This window comes from Dermacentor andersoni, chromosome 7 (assembly GCF_023375885.2).
Source record: "Dermacentor andersoni chromosome 7, qqDerAnde1_hic_scaffold, whole genome shotgun sequence".
Taxonomy (NCBI): Eukaryota; Metazoa; Arthropoda; class Arachnida; order Ixodida; family Ixodidae; genus Dermacentor; species Dermacentor andersoni.
In genome coordinates, this window is record NC_092820.1 from 30489034 (window position 1) to 30509986 (window position 20953).

The following is a 20953-nucleotide window of genomic DNA, read 5'->3' on the forward strand; positions in this document are numbered from 1 at the left end:
TCTCCATCGCTTTGTGAATATACACGCTCTATGACAGTCTTTAGTTCACGGCTCACAAAACACTAGATATTATGTTACGAAACAGCACATGGATTATTAGGGATGCTGTAGTGGGGTTCTGTTACAGTGATGGCGATTTCAGTTCGTTTGCTGAGCACCCAGTTCTAAGCTTTGGAGAATATTTGCATTTTAGCACGGTATAAATTTGGTTGCCACGCCTGACATTGTCTTAAGCACTTTTCATGAAAACGCGCGTACAAAGCACGGGCTACAATTGAAACAACCACAATCTTACGAATATTTGCATTTGAAATAGTTTCTTTCCTTAGATGTGCCGATCACATGACGTTTATTGCAGCTCACTTGAGCAACCATTTTCGTTCACTATAATGCGTTCGCAGGAACTTGACAGTCTTGATGAGAATAAAGAAGCAAGGCAATACCGAAACCTACATCGAAGCAGTTGAAGTAGGAGGAAAAGGTGAGACATTGCTTTGGTTTTAAAGAGAACGTCTTTGCTACTGTTCCCACGAATTCGAAGTTGCTAGCTGTTCCAGCCCGATGAATCAGAAAGGTGAGGACCGAATTTACCGCATTGGTCATCTTGGTAGCGCTCGGTAGGCTCAGTGCAGGGATTTAGAACGCCTGACATGGAGTGTGCACGTGATGCTTCGTAAATTCAAAGTGGAGCAGCGTGTAATGGTGGCAAAAAGTTCGGAGGAACGCACAAGACCTTTCGCTCAGCAACTTTATGTGTGGTGTTGACAGGCAGTGAAGAATGGCTTGAAACGAGAACTCACACTTGCTCGCAAACGAGAAACCAGGCAGGGTCGATGTGTGAGAGAGCAGCGGGACGTCCTAGTGACGTTTGTAGCTGCGCAGAAATAATTCGAGGGTCCTTTCGTGCAGGAACAGCATTTTTTGATGCATTTTGTACAAGACAAGCTAAGGGTGCTCTATAATGTATACTTTGCGTTGGCGCGCATGTAATTTACCTTGAGCAACATTCCGTAAACGCGTATCCAGCTTCGTAATGAAGTTTACACATTACATGATTGCTAAACATGAACAACGCTCCTCGCAATAAAAAAAAACAGCTTTGTTTGAACAGACTCCCATAGTGCATGGAATTCGCACATTTATTCAGCTTGTGCAATATGATTTGCGTTACCCCACAATCAAATGAAGTATGAAGTGCGTTATTTGCAATTCGTTCAGCCAAAGCACTCACAGCTAAATGAGTCCTACACCCTTCATTAAGTTTTATAGAAGTAAAATAACTACAGAATGAGTAAAAAAAAAGCGAGCCAGTTGCACACAATTACAACCACCGTATCAATGTAACAATCATTTTACCAATCCCCTAACAACCTACAGGCACACATGCATACCTTTATTCACTAGGGCATATATTTAGGGCTCGAGCTTCCGGATAACTCTCAAAACTCCAAAAGAACACTCACCGGAAATTTTTTCCCGTATTCGGCATTACCGGAGCAACTCCAGTTTTGGTGGCGCATAGACTTGAAATATTTCAGGTTGGATGGTGTACCTCTGACTTGACAATGCATTTCACCGCGAACAGCGCAATTCACGAGATAATTAGACAATATTACATGTCAAAGCACAACAGAATTGGCTACAGATGCAACAACATCAACAAAAACAGTTTGTTTGCTCAGAAAATGTTCATTTAGCGCATGTAAAAGGGGAAGGACTACGAAGAGAGCGCGTTTTTCGCAGTGCTACGCCCTTCCATTCGGCGGTGCTGCACCACCTTCGCATTTTGTCATATCACATCATTAACACGTAAAGACCGATTGGCCACAGACATTCGATACTTATTTAACATTGTTTATCCTTGTTTCGCCAGATAATAATATCGCCTGATCTGGGTAAAGAAATTGTTGAGGCAAAGGTGTTTCAGCCCATGCAGGCACACGTCATGCTCTACTCCGACGTTGCGCACGTTATGTCCTAGTTGTTTCGTTATACACTGCGAACAACTAAATGAAAGAGACGTCTAAATGTCGTTCTCTTTCTTCCAAGTTGTGAAAAGGAAGCAGGGCGCCATAGTTGCCGATGAAAATGTTGGAAACTCTGCTGGTATATATCACAAGTTTTAGTTGCGACAATGTTTGTGGTTGCAGTGGCGCCCTAAAGGTTTTTCCAACATTTACAGTATATTTATGAATTAGAGAACAATAAAATAACATTTGAGAAAAATATTTAAACCATAAAAACTCCAAATTTGTGACTTTTATGGAACACCCTTATTCAATACGGGGTAAAACAACGCATATAACGCGGGAAGTAGATCAAAATTTAGACCCAAATGGCGGCCTATCTTATGCGACTATCGCACATGCGGGCAGCATTTCAACAGCCTCATTTGTCGCAGCGCAGTGCCACTTGGCAAATGGCACGCATAACACCAAATTTTTTGATGCGGTATTTCAAATCAAATTTGTCCGTCTTGCTAGGCAGCTCAAATATCATGCGGCTCAAGATTATGCAGCCGAATGAGCATTATTTATCAAAAAACTATTTATTTATACAAAGGTGCCGGCCAGGGTCATGCTGCGCGGGGTTTCATTACACTGTTCGGGTTAAGGTTGAGCTATTCATTTACAGGACGAGGTTCATGGTCAGAGAAAGAAGGCGTCAATAGGGTGCGCCAGCGTCTTCTTCTTGTTCTCCTCGCCAGGCTCATGCAGTAGCAATCCCTGGCTGCCAGGCGAAGCCCGATGAGCAAGCACAAACCACTCGGAAAGTGTAGGGTGATACCACTTAAGACTCTCAACATGTACCAAGTGGGTCCGGCTAGACCAATGACTAGCTAAGGTCAAGCGCGCCACAACGCACCTGAGGTCGCTCAAGCGATGTAGAATAACGCATGATCCCGTGTAGTAAGGTAATAACTTTTCGCATAAGCCACGTTTACGTTGTGGGTCCAAAACCACGCAAAATCTCCTTTTGCATATGAGACACACTGATGTGGGCTGTCATAGAGCTCTTTGGATCAGTGTTGCGATGCCACAGTACGAAGACGAGCAATACGCCGGCTTCTTGGCAACATAGTACTCGCTGTGGAAGTCGAACGGTAGTATGGTCTGAATGCAGCTTAGCCGTGGACGTCCGTAAAGCAGGTAAAACTGACTTTAATCAGTCGTCCGATGCTTTGCAGTATTATAAGCATAGGTGATGAAGGAGAGAACGTCATCCCAGTGTTTGTGATCGGAAGATACGTACATGGCCAGCATGTTAGACGTACGTTCCACAAGCCCATTTTTCTGAGGGTGGCAAAGCGCGGAATGGCGGAACTGCGAACTGCAGAGACGAAGCAGTTCTACGGCGTCCGCAACAAACTGACGACCGTGATTACTAATCATGACACTGGCGGCGACCATGCTGAAGAATGGTGAATTGAAGCAAAAACGTTGCAAAGCATGCAACTGTTGAAGATGGTATGGACGCGGTTTCTCCGTGGCGGGTCAGGTGGTCAAAACATAAGATCAACCAGCAGTTTTCGTTAGTTGATAGTGGAAATGGGCCCAAAATATTGATACCCATTTGTTCAAATGGTACGCGAGGTCGTGACAGAGGTTGAAGAAGTCCCGGCGCAGTGGACGTAAGGCTCTGGCCACATATTGCTTGACCATGTCTGGTATTCTCAGCGAGTATAAATGCTGCTGTGTCCGTTTCGAATTTCTGACGAACCCTAGATGGCCAGAGGTCGCATCTTCATGCATGGCTCTCAGTGTGTCCGCCCGCACACACTGCGGCACCACCCGAAGGAAGCGTGGCCCTTTAGGCGAATAATTGGTCTTGTAATACAGGCCATGATGGATACAAAATCGACTGGTGGCTCCAGGACGGGATGCATATAGAAATAATGGTTCCAAACTAATATAATCTTCTCGGTCTGCACTGAAAGTCATCGAGTCTCGGAATGTAGAAGAAATAGGCGCCCCCCAAAAGAGTCGTCAAATTTATTTTCATCACACTCCATCGATGTCAGAGTTAGGCGACCTCCAGACTTGTAGGGAATAAGACAGCAGTACTCCTGCAGTCGAAGAGCCCGACGTGCCAGTTGACCACATGGATCACGGAGATTCACTAACCAGCTTAGCACGTGGTGGTCAGTAACTATAGTGAACGCGCGTCTGTAGATATGGCTCCGAAATTGGTGGACAGTGAAAATAGATGCGAAACATTCTTGTTCAGTGACAGTGTAATTGCATTCCGAATTATTAAAATAACGACTAGCATAAGCCACAACATGTTCAGCTCCTTGATTTCGCTACACTAGTACGGCACCGATGACAATGCCACTAGCATCAGCGTCCACTCCCGTAGACTAGGATGCATCGAAGTGATGCAGTATTCCCCCTGACGTTACAACAGTTTTAGCTGGAGGAACTCGTCATCGGAAGCCGATGTCCAGTAAAAAGGAACGCCTTTTGGAAGAATACATGTGAGGTGGTACACCACATCGGCGAACCTGTGGACGACGCGCCGAAAACACGAGCACAGTCCAAGAACCCCAGCACTGACGTCGGTGTTTCGAAGGAGCTGACTGCGTCAATCTTCCGTGGATCTGGCATCACCCCGTTCTTGACGAATAGATGCCCAAGTACAAACGTCTCGGTTTCACCAAAATAAACATTTCTTGGAATTTTGGATGAAACCGGCTTTTTCGACACAATCCGCAACAAGACTTAGACGTCTGTTATGCCCGCTCGATGTGCTGCTAAAAATCGCCGCATCATCGAAATAGCACAGGCAAAATTCCGATTTAAGTCTTTAGATGATAGTGTACATCGTCAGCATCCTCAGCTTATTATATGTTCACTCCAGAACGAAGGCCTCTCCCTGCGATCTCCAATTATCCCTGTCTTGCGCCAACGGATTCCACCTAGCATGCGCGAATTTCCTCATTTCATCGCCTCACCTAGTCTTCTGCCATGCTCGACTGCGCTTCCCTTCTGTTGGCACCCGTTGTGTAATCCTAATGGTCCAGCGGTTAATATTTAACCTACGCATTAGATGACATGCCCAGCTATCACTTTTTTCTGTTATTGTCAATGAGAATATCGGCAACACCCGTTTTCTCTTTGATCAAAACCGCTATCTTTCTATCTCCTAAGGTTCGACCTAGCATTCTTCGTTCCATCGCTCTTTGCGTGGTCCTGAACTTGTTCTCGAGCTTCTTTGTCAGTCTCCAAGTTTCTGTCCCATATGTCAGTACCGGTACAATGCACCGATTGTACACTTTTATTTTCAATGATAATGGTAAGCTTCCAGAGAGGATCTGACCATATTTACGGTATTTTGTCCAACCAATTCATATTGTTCTGTGAATTCCCTTCTCATGGTCAGAGTTCTCTGTGAGTAATCGGCCTACATAAACGCACTCCTTCAAAGACTCTAGATGCTCACTGGCGATTGTGAAGTCTTGTTCCTTTGACCAGCTATAGATCTTTACCTTTGTCTTCCGCACAGTAATCTTCAACCCCACTATTACACGTTTTCTGTTAAGGTGCTCAATCATTTGTGAACGGTCCCAAGTATCAGAGGTTGCTGATATATTCGCTGTTGATTCTAACTGCTAAGCCTTCCCAGTTTATTAGCTTGAATAGTTCCTCCAAGCACGCACTGAGTACCATTAGAGAGATTGTCTCCTTGTCTGACCCCTTTCTTTAGAGGTATCTTCTTACTTTCCTTGTGGAGGATTAAGGTAGCTGTGAAATCTTTGTGGATGTTGGAGGGTACGTAATGGTCGTTAAATCACCTTTTCGTACTCGCCATAATTTATAGGTCTCCGAAAATATTGCCTCACAACATTCTCGTAGTAATTGAAGGATCTAGACTAGGGCCTCATTATTGTTGCAGAATAGTTGTTAACTTAAAAAGCGTAATTCATTCGCGATATGAGCCGGAATGGACGTGGACGACAAATTCTATAACCGCACTCCGTCATGACGATGCTGGAGCACTGTACGGCACTTCTTGAGACGCTGGATTTCCTTTTCAAGGATGGCTAGGCGAGGGTCAATCTAGAGCTCTTTATTCGCCAAGGGAAGCGGCGTGTTTTCTATCGATTATGATGCCCGTTGTGGTCGTGAAGTGGATGGCCTAAGAGTTGCGCCATATGGAGGTGTGGCAGCGTGACTTGTAGCTTTACTTGCTGTAGTCATCTGGGTAGCTCCCTCTTCCAGCGGAGCCAGAAGGGCGCAACGGTAGTATACAGTGACTTGTTTCATCGATGGATCTTCACCGGCCCTTGTTGGCTGTCGAGGGCGGCGTGGGCAAGCTTTTTGAGTGGCCTACAACTTCGTAGGGCACGTCGTGGAAGTTTTGTCATGGTCGCTTCTTTGACAAAGGCCACATCAAAGCGATACTGATGGTTCAAGCTCAATGTGGGCGTTCTCGGTAGAGTAGGGCCAGGATGACTTCGTGTCCTTGTTTAAACAAGAGGAACACTACGCAGCAGAAGGCTTCAATCGACACAGGTGCAGTACGCAGCCATAATACAGGATACGTTACGGTGGGGAATCAGGAACTTAAAGCGCGATTAGGCATGCACGACCGCTGCCTAGGTAGCGAGCACACAGAACGTTGTGCGTGGGGCACGATACGTCCTGCAGGATCATTTTGGATTCTTCGTCATAGTAAACGTCAAACACAAAGCGCTTTAGATCAGTGCCACTGGCGAGGTACGCCTGGACTGGAACGACACATTCTTCTGAGACTTGCATCTGTTGCAGTTCTTCGAGCTTATAAACTAGTGCCAAAGCCAACACCATACTGAGACCGTATTGGTAGCTTTGTGTAGAGTGAAACCTTGAAATCTGGAAGCCTCGAGGCAGTCGTCCAGGCTCGCTTGAATGACACGGTATGGCAGAGTGGACATGTTGTCAGGAACAACGGGACACAGCACATCCGTGCTGTGTGCTGTTGTTCCTTACTTTGTCCCCGTCCGTATGCACTGTTAACCCTTTAAGATGCTTTACCAACTAGCCCACCAAGCCATCCTTGTGAAACGCTTACGTCTCTATGTCGGGCTCTACAAGATCATCCGACGTATTGGTGCACTGGACTTTGAGGTTGTGCCAGACAGATTTCGCTATCACAGTGGCACCGCGAGCGACCTGAAGTCATCCACGTGTTTAGTCTTAATCTTTTGTGCGCCAGCTGGCGACAGTTAGGGAGTCAGTTTCTTTGTTATTTTGATGTCTTTTTTTCATTTTATTATTATTGGTTTCGTTTTCACTTTCGCGTTTGTAGCATCAGGAAGGCGTTCTTTTTCATGAAGGAGGTATTCACACGTGTACTCGTTGACCTTTATCGGGTGACCGCGTTTCACCCTCTAAGAAATTACTCAACGCAGGACGTGCCTGCATGTATCCGAAGGTTCTCGAATGTTATCGATGGTTGTCTCTGCTGTCTGTTGTTTCTGAACCTTGTGTAATCTGATTGCCTATATGCGCGATGCGAATTGTGTAGCACTTTCGGAAAGACACGCGGGCACTAGCGATTTCTCTGGAATGTTCAATGACTCATGTATAGAAGCCGACGCGTTGGACCCGCTGATAAAATTTCGACGATCGCCGACTGTATTCCCCGCTATCGTTGTACGTTTAGTGTAGCTTGTTCTTGTGGGCACAGGTTTGCTAAAAAAAACTTCGTTTCCTCATTCACTCTTTTGCTACTGTGTACTGTCTTTGCTACGTGAGAATATCAGCAATTTCGAAGACATTGTGAAGACAGCAGAAGAATTCAATAGCGACCTCTAGGGTACCAAGAGCAGCTACCCTATCTTTATTCGAAATAGTATTGAGCAAGATACAGATGCTCCTTCTATAACTAGCGATGAAGCTAAAGGGGCTTTAAAGACATCAACCAGTAAAAAGGGGCAGGAGAAAATGGAATAACAGTCAATTTATTAAAAAATGAAGGAGGCATCAGGCTTGAGATGCTTGTCTCCCTTTATACGCAACGCCTCACGATTTTGAGTGTACCAGAGAACTGGAAGAATGCCGACATTATACCAATCCACAAGAAGGGAGACATTCAAGAATGGAAAAATTATAGGGCCATTATTTTGCCTTCAGTATTGTATAAAATATTCTGCAAGTTATTTTCTAATAGAATAGGGGCCATACTTCAGGCAACCAAGAGAAAAGAGCGGATTCAGGTAGGAATATTCTACAATAGATCACATGAGTGTCATCAATCAGGTAATCAGGAAATCTGCAGGTACAGGAGGCATACGTGAATATCTCCAGAAATATTTACAGATTCCACAGCTACCTTGGTTCTCCACAAGAAAAGTAGAAAGTTAGCTATCAAGAAAGCTGTCAGGCAAGGAGACACAATCTCTCCAATGCTATTCATTGCATCCATGGAAGAAGTAGTCGATATATTAAACTGGTGAGGGTTTGGAGTGAGGATCAACGGTGAATGCCCCAGGAGCCTTTGGTTTGTAGATTGCATTTCATGTTCAGCTGCACAGGGGAGGAATTAGAACAAATAATTGAGTACTTTACCAGGGAAAGTTTGAGAGTGGGGTTGAAGATTAACATACACAAGACGGAGATAACGTTCAGTTGCCTGGCAAGAGAAGAGGAGCTCAGGATCGCCAGTTAGTCTTTAGAGTCCCCAAAGGAATACATTTATCCAGCCTACTAGCTCACAGAGGAGACTTATTTTGAGAAGAAAATTTACAGAAGAATATAAATGAGTTGGAGTGCACACGGCAGGCATTGGGAGATTCTGACTGGCAGCTTAGTAATATCTTTGAAAAGAAAGATGTACAATCAATGCATTCTACCAATTCTAACATAAGGACCAGAAAATTGGAGGCTGAGAAATAAGCTGGAGAGCAACTTATGGACAGCGCATAGAGCGATAGAACGAAAAATGCTACGCGCATAGTTAAGACACAGGAAGAGAGTGGTATGGATCTGAAAGCAAACGGGGATAGCCGATATTGCATTTCATATTAAAGGAAAACAAATGGTGCTAGGCAGGCCATGTAGTGCGTAGGAAGGATAACTGGTGGACCATTATTTACAGAATGGGTGCCACGAGAAGAGAAGCTCAGTCAACGATGGGAGAAAGCAAGGTAGGGTGACGAAATTAGGAAATTGGCAGGTGCTAGTTGGAATCGGCACAGGACAGGGGTAACTGCAGATGTAGGGAGAGGCCTTCGTCCTAAGTGGAAATAATTTTGGCCTGATGAAGATTATTATGCAAACCTTGCATGTGCTCATTGGCCGCATACAAACGTGATCAGCGGGTAGTCTGTGCTTTGTTGCGCTTGCTCTCCCTTGAACGTACGATTACTTGCGGCAGTCTGGGCTGAACTGAAGATATACCGCTTATACAGATGACGCTATGCAGGACTTGACTAAGAATGCCTAATGGTTTGAAGTACACGAAAAAAACAGCGAATTTCCTTTAAAAATATATCCGAAAGACGTCTTCCTAACTTGAAAAATTGTTCAAAACTGCGAAAACAGAATCCAACTTTTTTCTTTAGTAGAGTGATTTGCTGGGCCAGTCAGTGCATGGTGAACATAGAGGGGGTTTCACCAGGTACAGACGCGAGCACAAGTAAAAGGAAGGGACAGAACAGGTTGTCGTGTCCGTTCTTTTTACTTGTGCTCGAGTGTGTACTTGCTGGGACCCCCTATACGTTCACCTACATTTTTCCTTTTCTACTTTATTTTTGTTGCCACTGATTGCGTTGTCCTGCCAGTGACTTTGAATACATGGATGGCGAATAGCATGCGGTGGATGGGGCATGCTGGTGAATATTAAAAAAGAGAGACAGCGTAAAAAAAGAATGGAGAAATGGACGGAGACGACACGTGAACGACGAGCGCTGAACTTCCCAGTTTTGTTATGAATGACTTACGAATATATAACGGGGACATTCCGAAAGTAATTTTCCCCATTTTCATTTTTTTAAAAAGCAAATTGTACACAAGGTGAAACAAACAATCGCCGTAAGAAGCCACATGTGTTGCTGGTTCAACGGCGGAAGAAGGGTCATTGGACGAGGAATGACGCATGCGCTGAGCACCGAAGAAGAGAGTAGGAGCTGACCGGCGTCTCTGAGCTTATTCGAGAAAAAATCAAGACGGCAGACAGACATGTGCTGAAAACGTGGTCGCCAATAAAATTGCGGTATGAATGGGCACGTCGAACAAGTGTGGCCGTCACCCATGAACGACTCCAGATGGTGTTTTGTGAAGCGGTCATGTATCAGGCCTTGCATCACCGGGCACCAAGTTTTACCAGAGCGGTTTCTTCAAAGTGGTTGCACGCTACGACAAATCTCACAATATCACCGAAGACTAGGTGGAAAAAGAATGGAATTTGTATATTTCATAGTGCTATGGTGTATTTTTTGGCAATTAAGTTTTAATTTGAATATACATGATCAAAGTTACACATTTCGAACGTCCCTCGTATATGCTACCTAAGCCAGAGATTATCATCGGCTCGTGCGTAAATATGCCAGATCTGTCTGAAAACGTGATGGAGATCATGCTGACATGTCCTTCCGCCAGTCTAGAAATCCGTTCAAAATCTGCAACTTCCCGTGTCACGCACGCTTTACTCTTCTTGATAACGGAGTGTTTGTAAGGTCCGACAAAGAGTCCTTGCAAGTCAGACAATGACTTGCCAGACCCCTGTTACTTACCTTCAGGCGCACTTTTTACGTTGTTAGCGCCCTCCCCTTACCAATCGTTAACACATCTACCTGTTTGGCCATCGTGCACCTTTCCGCACTTTAAAGGAATTTTATGCATCTGCGCATTCAACACGAGGCCGTTGTCCCTTTGTGCCGCAGTCACGTTCGTGGATCGCCGCCTCGCCGGTCAACCTGGAAAGCTTTGACAGCTTCTTATTGAAAATTATTTGTAAAGGCGAAAGCCTTAGTAAATAATGAGCAGGCTCTCTTGTCCGAGGGACTTGTCCCTACACTACGGCGGCGCCTGCTCTCTTAAAACGAAGGTCTTCGGCTTTGCAAATAATTTTAAATATACAATCGCGCAGTTTACGCAGATAAATGTACTCTTTCCCAGTTTGAAATGCCTTAGAGCGTATAACAACTGGTTGTGAAGCATGTAACACATATTTTGCGAGGGTATTTTTGAAGGCTACTCCTAAATTTCCCCAATTCTCCCACGTATTTTTTTTCTTGGTGTGTGCTTGTGATCGGATACGTTCTCGAATAGGATTATTTCTCATTATTACCGCAGCAGAAGGCTATATTAAAACATCTATTCCAGAAAATTAACAGTTATCACGTCGTCGTTAAGTGATGGTAAAGCAGCCGTAGAAACTGGATTCGCGTAAACTAGTAAGTTCTGTTTATGTCGGAGTGCAATGCAAGGCTAACTAAATCTATTGTGGTGGCTTATCAACTAACTGCTCTTCCTATCAAGATAGAACCTTCACCGGTGTTATTGTTTTTAAACGTTTGGTTGCCAGAGTCACGCTGCTCCATGCAACAAGGAAATAGTTCAAACCAGAAAAAGTTACCATTGTAATCCAAAATACCCAGAGTGTTTGACAGACGATGTAGTTCACTGCGGCATAAAAATTACAAAAAAACACGGTGCTTGAGAAAGGCTGGTGTTGTATCGCGAAGGCGGCGCTAATTGGAAACGGGGCGCGAAAGAAAACACGGACGCTGAAGTGCTCCTGTGAACGAGCACGAAGAGCGCAAGCTCTTCCCTTTATTACCCCAAAAATATATCACAGTTTAAGGTCAAATTGCCTCACTAGAGTTGGCAACCCAAAACATCATACCCTCTTTAAAAAAGAACCAGGTTAATTCAGCTACACTTCGAACACAACATGGTCACATGACATAGTCCCCGAAACGTTCTGCTCTTCTTCGGACTCTTGACGATGGTTCTCGTCCAGCCACCACATTCCCAGTTTGTCCTTCACCAAGGCTGTCCTCGGGATCAGAAGCTGATGACAGTAAGGACGCATCACATTTTCTTTGGTTGGCGGCTTTTGCTCCGGATTCGGACGCACTGAATTCTGGAGTGGGCTGGGGTCGAAATTCGAAATTCCGCTTCGGACAGTCACTAGAATGTAACATTTTCTCTCAAATGCGATAAATCTCATTATTATCAGCCCAGAGGTGACCTTAAAAAAACGTCTTTGAGTTTTACATGTATTTAAATAGGTCGCGTTGGAGTTGGGCCGGAGTTAAAGCCACTAAAGCTTCCTATTAAGGCCCAGTAAAGAAGAGCGCTTGCTCCGCTAAGGTCTGTTGTTGATCCACAGCGTGCGAGTGAAGCCACGCACCCCAGGAAGTAAGGAAATGTTAAGGAAAATCAGGAGAGGTAATGGCAGGATTACATGAGTACAGAATGTGTTCCCTATCTGCCTTTATCTCCGGGCAGCTGGGGCAGGGAGCTGTACTACGCCAAAGGAAGTTGTAGAGCATTCGTGGGGTGAGAAAAGTATTCGTTTGACCTTTGCAAAGGACATGTGCTTGTTTCTTCTTCAGTGACGGATGAGCTTGAGGTAAAATGGTGCGGTTTTCCCTGATGTTCTTGTTGTGTTCAGCTATTTTGACTTTGTACGTGGCAGCGTCTTACGCTGTCGTTGGATTCAGACAAGGAATCGGGGGTGCCAGGAGGTTAAATTTGCAGGCACGTTGATGAACCAACTCATTTCCTTCAATCCAAGCTTGACCAGGTATCCAACGCAGGGCCATTGTAATGTTCGGTTTGCGGTTACAGGGTTCTATTAGAATGCCATGTAGGTGCGTTTCCAATAGTCGGTGTTTTATGTTGCTAACTGCTTTGCTAGAGTCAGTATAAAGGTTGACGTTACTGGACTGGTGCTTAGGGAGCAGAGGTGCTTCTTGTATGGCATATACTATATCGCGACTTTCCAGAGTGGCTGCGTGGTGAGAGTTGTAATATGACCCAGCTGTTAGGGTGTTCGGTGCTGTCTATCCAAATGTATATGTTGTATACGCGTATGACCCTATGTTAGAGCGTGTGACGTCCGTGCATATTGGGGTGAATTTCCTGTCTATGCGGTGATGTTTTGCTTGTGCTTGACGTCAACCGTCATGTAGGTCTGGTGTCATATTTTTGAGAGTGTTTGGAAGCATAATATCACGTGGTAGCTGAGGCCTACGACAAACTGGTGTTAACTGGATAGGGTCGTTCTCTGCTCATTTCAGGATGTCGCATCCTTGCTCCGTACAAGGGAAGCGGCATACTTGTCTATCTCGCTGTGGTGTTAGTTCGGCGAAAGTGTGAGAGGCCCGTGCGTTGCAGGCGATAATTTGAGGTGATTATCGGTAGAACCAGGGCGGCCTCGTGAATGGTGTTAAGTGAAGATTCGAGTTTTTGAGTTTCTGTTTGTGTCCGCGTTAGGACTGGAGCGGTATACAGCTTCTCTATTGTAGGGATCACTCGTTTGTTTATGCCGAGCAGAGCACGCAAATGAGGCCACGTGTTTTTTTTTTGTCTCACATATTGTAGATGCTGTCTCAAATAAGGTTTTATTCTGTCTCTCGGAGCGCCATGGAATGATTGATCGCTTTAATAGTTATATCATCTACCCTTTCAAGAAGGTGATTGCCATGCAGTTGCTTAGATTAGGCTCTCAAAAGTTTTTTTGCGTTTTTTCCAGACGCGTGTGAAGTGCGGCTCGGGCCGGTCTGCCGGCGCCGAAGTTGTATGCGTGTCTGTAAATACGGTATAAGTTTCTATAAGGCCTTTAGCCCACGTGCTTAAGTCGTGCCTGGTATGAGTGATATTCTGGCTCAGTTTCCGGAAGCTGTCCCAATTTGTCAAGGTGAGCGTAGCACGGTGCTTTCGAGCGATCATGTTATAGTGAAGTTTATTATCTTGTCGTCGCTAGTTAGGTTTCAAAGATGTTCTCGCAACTCTTAGGATATTCTCCTTTGTGCTACGCGAGGTCCGGTGTAGTTGGAGCTTGACTTTGCATCCCTGTGCTAGTTGTTACCCCCGGAGTGTTGAGAACTCTGTACTGAAATTTGTTTATGTAGTCTTCCGGCAATCTACCCGTGTTTGCATTCGCCATGTCTCCCGATAATATGTTTGACGCATAGAAGTATCCCATGATGTAAATGTCATGTGTCTTCTTGATGATTTTTAGTGTGCTAAAAGAAGATGTGACTAAGGTACGTGGACTTTGTTGTATTGTAGGCGTTGTTAGCTTGACAGGGCGTTGTGAGTTGTCCGGATATATTGTAGTTATTTGCTAAACACTCTGCTGCTATTTCAGTGTATTATTTAATGTTGTGTTTTGCGTACGTCGACATTATAGGTTGGTGGTATTCGTTGTGCGGTGAGTGTGCCGCTTTGTATCCCGGGATGTTGTGTTCTTTGTATGTTTGTTGCAGAAGTAACAAATGTGAGGGATTTTTTCGATTTTAGGAAGTATTGCGTCCTTATTGCTTTTTCGATAATGTAACCGCGGCAGTTTTACTGCCAAACGCAAACGTTTCCGTCACTTACTTGTGCTATGGATTAGCGACCTTTGCGGTCTTAGATTGGGTGCTGGAGGTGTCGGTTGGGTCATCAGGAAGTTGTCTCTTTTGCGAATTAAATATGTTGTCCGTGTATTCGTAGCTAAGATCTTCATTTGAAACAAAAAAGGCGCTGAAGCATGTGGTGTACTTGTTGTTTTAGTAAGGCTAGGCGTGTTTCGTGACGTTCGTGGGCTGAGGCAAGTTGTTCGAAAATAACGAGCAGGCGGTCGAGTTTATTTTCTATGCTTTCATAGCGTGGGAACAGGGTCTGTGATTTGTTTACTATGCACGTGTAGAACCTATTGCTGTTACTGCGCTGCTTCGTAAATAGGAGTAGTAGAATGTGCTTATGAGGTATGGATATTGAAGGATGGAGATTGTGGGATGATAGGAGTGCTTGGCTTACCAGGCGCCTTGGGTGCGTCGGTTCTCCCAGACTTTGGGGTGCGCGCAGGGCATGGGCTAGAGATCGGTCGTTGCACGCTCTGTGTAGCCCACGCCGATGTCGCCAGCTGTGACAGCTGTGCCTTAGTTTGCATGTCTTCTTGCTTCGTCTTGGGCTGTTGTGGCGGCGTTGTTTGCAGTTACTACCCGTGCGATAATAATACAGGGCATTCGCGATGGTAATCGGTCGAGGTTGTGGTGTTGGGTGCGCTGGAAGTAAGTGGAGGCTGCTGCTTGTTCCACAGACTGGTGTGTTGTAAGTGGGCTCGTTCTGTTTTGTTATGGTCTCTTTGCATTTTGATTTGGCAGCTGGGTTCTTTAGTCTTGTCATATCCACCGCAGTGCAGGCAGAGAAGAAAGCATTGGTGTTCTTCTCCTGCTTGCTTGAGTAGTCTCGTGCAGTCAGGACATCTGGTCACAGTTGATTTGGTACGGCAGTTGTCAGCACGATGACCATACATCAGGAATAAGGAGCAGAACTCGGCTTGTGGGAGGTGGGGCAAATATCGGAACATAGTTCGACGATAGAGGACTTTTCTAGGGACAATGCTTCCTTGAAATGTAATAATAGCAGTCTCTGAAAGGCCCATGATCCCGGCGGCTAGTATGGTAGATCCTAAGGTGTCAAAGTTCTGCATCAGGGGCTCCGAAGATGTGCCGGCGTCCACTCCGTGGATAACCCCCCTGCAGAAGTTGGTTGGTGCGCTTATGTATACTGTGACAATGTGCGTGTTTGGCCCAAGTGCGAGTTGAGACATGGCAGCGATTTTCTCTGCGGCTGTTGAACTTGGGGTCTTGATCACGATTATATGGCTTCGTGGCTTGGAACTCAGTGAGAGATCCCAGGCTTCGTGTGGGGTTAGGAGGGCTTGTTGCCGTACGGCGTGTGATATGTGGTGCTATTAGTGTAGAGGAAAGTGCACATGACTCTGAGGTCGAATTACGTCTCTGTGGAGCGCCGTAGGATGCAGAGGGGTGGTAAGATTCTTGTTCTTGTTTGGAATTATTGTCCAGCCGTTTTCAGCAGCATCCTGGTTTTGCTGAGTGTCCAATGCATTGACTTGCTCAGCTGCTGGGACAGGCACAGTAAGGCTCATTATCAGTGAACGAGGTGTCTCCGAATCCGGCGTTTCCGTCCCACGCGGTGGCGTGAGGCCACCGTCGACGGGAGTGTGGGTTTGTTGCAGGATTGCGTCTCAGCTCCGGCGTTAGGCGTAGCGGCGTGGTCGGGTAAAGAACTCTCGTGAAATGCAGAAAATTGGCTCACTTGTGGAGGGTAGGGCATCCAGCCCTTCCTTGAGCGAGCTCTATCTGAGGATAATGTCGTCGATAGGCTGGTAGTAGGAAAAACGACGAAATGCAAGAGATTGTTGGAGCTCGATGCGAAGGTGTCTTGACTGGTCGTCGCCACCTCGTGTCTCCCTCCAGTTGACTTTTGATGAAAGAAGGATGAACAGTGCTTGGTGGTCTGTCCTGAGAAGAAATCGTCTTCCCGATATGTACACATGACAGCCTTCGCAGGCAGACAAACACGCTAGTGCCTCTTTCTCACCGGCAGAGTACTTCCTTTCTGAAGCTGTTAGTGATCTTGATGCAAAAGCAATAGTCTGCAGCTCTTCTCCAGCTGGCTGCTGTAGGACAGCGCTAAGGCATGTGTCCGAAACGTCTGTTGTTACCACCACTGGAAGCTGCGGATCAGACAGATGTATTACTTCATATGAAAACAAAGAGCGCTTGACCTGCTCAAAGCGCCTTTGTGCATCGTCATTCCGATTGAATGTTTGCTCTTGACGTAGCAATGTCCTGAGTGGTTCCACCACCTCAGCGTAACGTGGCACAAAACGAGAGTAAGATCCTGCGAGCCGCAGGAATGACCGAACGGAAGGAACATCTTTTGACACAGGTGCGCGTTCAATAGCTTCCACCTTAGAATGAATAGGAATAAGACCCTCCTTGCTCACTACATATCCTGAGAAAATCAACTGGTCGACGCCAAACACGCGTGTAATTTAGCTCCAACCCAGCATTAAAGATGCGCTGCAGGAACCTTTCTGAATTTTCGTCATGCTCACTAATCGTGCTTCCCCACGCCAGGATGTCAATGTAGCAAAGAACTCCTCTGAATTCCTGCAGAAGAGCATGCATCATCTTCTAGAAAGCTGCTGGCGCTTATACGATTCCAAAGCAAGTCCGCTTGATTCTGAATAGACCGTCGTGTGTGATGAACGTCGTGAACTGACAAATTTATATTCTCAGCTCCAGCTGATGGTACGCCGCTTTCAAATTCAGCTTCGAAAATCTTGTTGCGCCTACCAACTGGTGCAAAAGTTCTTCCTTATGCGGGAGTGAAAAATCCTCTGCAATAATTGTTTTGTTGGCTTCTCGTAAATCAACGTATAGGCCAGGTATAGGTTTTAGTAGTATAGTAGTAGTATGTTTATTTGGCCATATTATATACAATACAATATGCCCTCGAGGTGAGGCTAAAGGAGGCAGACCAAGCATACCTCCTGACAAGGCCTAAACCCCGATCACACATCATGGAAACGGGGGCCGAATGGACAAAAGAAAAGAAAAATAATGAGTAAACATGATCACAATAGTAAATAGTTAATGATAGACAATAATAAATAACCATTAACAATAAACAAAACATTTCATAATATGCACATTCAAAAAACTAAGTATACAGAAATTAGCTGAAATTTAACCGGGGGGGAAAAGAATCGTCAGTTTTTTCTTAAATACAGACACACTATAACTTTCTAAAGCAATCTGAGTAAGAGACTGGTAGGCATTACACAATGTTATAATTTGATAATCGGTTGTTTGTTTACCATAATTTGTTCTGGGTCTTGCAGTAGATAGGGCAACGGAACGTAGACCATACGCAACGTTTCTTGAATTATAAGTATTAGAAAAAGAGTTAAAGTCATGTTTGACTTTATAAAAAATGTGAAGAGCCAAACTAAAATTGTATAAATGAAAGAAATTGCGAACATGAAATGTTTCGAAAAGATTAGCTTCAACAGATGAACTTGAACTTAATAAACGTAGAGCTCTTTTCTGGAGAGAAAGCAATTTGTGTGAATCAGTTTTGTTGCATGTACCCCACACTAGATTGCAATACACCAGGTGAGACTGAACAAGGGCAAAATATAACTGTTTTTTAACTTGTAGTGGGAGGAGATGTCTAACACGATAAATAACATAAATAGATCTGGCCATTTTTAGTCTAATGTAGTTTATATGATCACTCCAACCCAAATCGCTACGAAAAAACACACCAAGGAACCGGCAACTATGAACTTGCTCGATGTTTAAGTCATTAAAAAATAGTTTGATGTGATGATCTAATGGTTTGTTTTTTGGATGGAAGAGCATAAACTTTGTTTTGTTTACGTTTAATTGAAGTTGATTAACATAGAGCCAAACCGCTAACTCCTCAAGCCAGGTATTACATTGGTGTTCAAGTACTTGGAGACTGGAGCCGGAAAAAAAGACATTAGTATCGTCGGCATACATCATGATATCAGGAGTTAATGGAATGTTTACAATGTCATTAATATAGAGAATAAATAAAAGTGGTCCCAGAATTGAACCCTGAGGGACACCGAATTTTATCATACCAAAACTGGATTTTACATCATGAATCTGAGTGTACTGTATCCGTGCAGTTAGATAACTTTCCAAAAGTGAATTTGCCACTCCACGGATCCCGTAAGTCTTTAATTTATGGAGCAGTATTGTATGTTGCACAGAATCGAAAGCTTTGCGCAGGTCGAGAAAAATTCCAACAGAAAAAAGCTTAGTTTCAAAATTGTTAATTATAGAGTTTTTAATATCTAACAGAGCAGATTCTGTTGATTTACCGGCCTGAAAGCCATACTGTTGGGGGCAGATAAGATGTTTAGCTTGTAAGAAATTGTTTAGTCGCCTATAGAGTATACGCTCAGCTAACTTCGAAAACAGAGGCAATACCGAAATAGGACGGTAATTATTTGGGTCATTTTTGTTGCCTCCTTTGAATAAAACGGTAACGCGCGCGACTTTTAATTTGCTAGGGAATACACCAGAAAGAAGCATTCTGTTACAAATATGCGTAAGGGGGCCAGCAATAATATTTACAGCACATTTGATAGGAAAAGCAGCAACTTCGTCATCTCCAGGTGAGCAGGTGTTCCTGAATGAATTAATGATAGAAATAACTTCATCCACTGAAGTAGGGGACAAAAATATAGATTCAGTACTGCAAGAGGGTAAGTATGAGTCAACAGACCGAGTTGAATGACAGCTAGCAGAGGGTCGGTATGCTCCGGCAACTAAAAAGTGTTCATTCAGCATATTGGCAAGTGAAACTCCAGCATAATTCACCCCATTGACTTTCAGCTCAGAGGGAAGACAATTCTTCCTGTTCCCTATAATAACGTTAATACCTTGCCAAAGTAATTTAGGATTGTGTAAGATTGACGAAAACTTATTTATATAGAAAAAAGATTTAGCTTTCTTTAGATCTGAGTTTAATTTATTTCGAAACTTCTTAAACTTAACTAAATCATCCGGGCATCGCGTTTCCAAAAAACGAGAGAACATTTTGTTCTTTTCTTTAATTTGTTTCAAAAGTGCTCCCGTCATCCATTCTTTTCTAGCCTTTCTATGTTTTTTTATAGCTTGAGTTGGGAATGCAGCGTAATAGCATTCAAGCAGCTTCTGAATAAATATATCATAAGCACGAGACGAGTCATTTTCACCATATACATCTACCCAATTAATTGTAGACAACAAGTGACAAAATCTGGAGATGCTCTTTTCATCATTAACTCTACGAGCGTGAACGCGTTTGTTCAATTTGGTCGTATCAGTAAAAAGTGAAAAGAAAGGCAAGTGATCACTAATTCCAGAAGAAAAAACACCGGATATGCAACTCTGAGGTGGGAAATTAGTGAAGCACAAATCAATTAATGTTTCAGAGTGCAAGGATATGCGAGTAGGCAATTTAATAGTATTGTCACAACCATTAGACAGCATTATTTCATTTAAGTTAATCTTCAGAGCGTTATCCTCCAAAAAGTTAATATTGAAGTCACCTAGCACAATGATACGCCAGTTGTTTTGGTTAGCAAACTTCAGAAAACAATCAATGAAGCGAAAAAAATTGTCAGAATTTCCTTGAGGGGGGCGATACACAACCATAATAGCAACTCTATGAAAAGCAATGCAGACAGTTTCAAAATCAGTACAAACAATTGAATAATCCGACAAGACCTCAAAGCACAAATAATTTTGCACATATAAAGATACACCACCACCACGCTTTCCATCTCGAAATACTGAAATGGGTTTATAACCAGGAAACTCGCTGACATCTGCATTTGAGGTAAACCATGTTTCAGTGAAGGCAATAAGGTCAAAATTAAAGTTCAGTTTAGTTAATTCGGCTTCTACTTCTTCTGATTTATTTTTTAGGCTTTGACAGTTCAAGTGGTAAAGAGATAGTGTGTTGCGAGGATTGTAAGCACCATCCTTTAGAAAGTCGGTGAATGACTCGGCAGTAAAATAAGCCATTGTTGAGCAGGTGTACTGCGCAGTCTCGCAGCAACAGTGATTAAAGCATCTTATCAATGTCCTCCTCACAAGCGATCCTGATGGCTCGTGCACCAGGTTGCTTTCGAGCGTAGATCTTTCCTTCCTTTGACCAGACGAAAGCGTACTTCATTTCCTTAGCCTTCATTTTAGCGAGCCACAGTAAATTCCTGCTAGAAGCCGTCAGGTTATCAAAGAATCGAATGTCATCTTCGCATTCTTTGCGCTTTGAAATCCAGTCTGTTTTTGTGGATCGGTTGGCAAAACGGATCAAAACCACAGGCACCTTGTCTGGTTGAGATGGAAGGCGGTGTAGCCCTTCAATGTCTTTTGCTACAAGTGTGGGCAAGTCAAGCTTCACAGCAAGGCTGT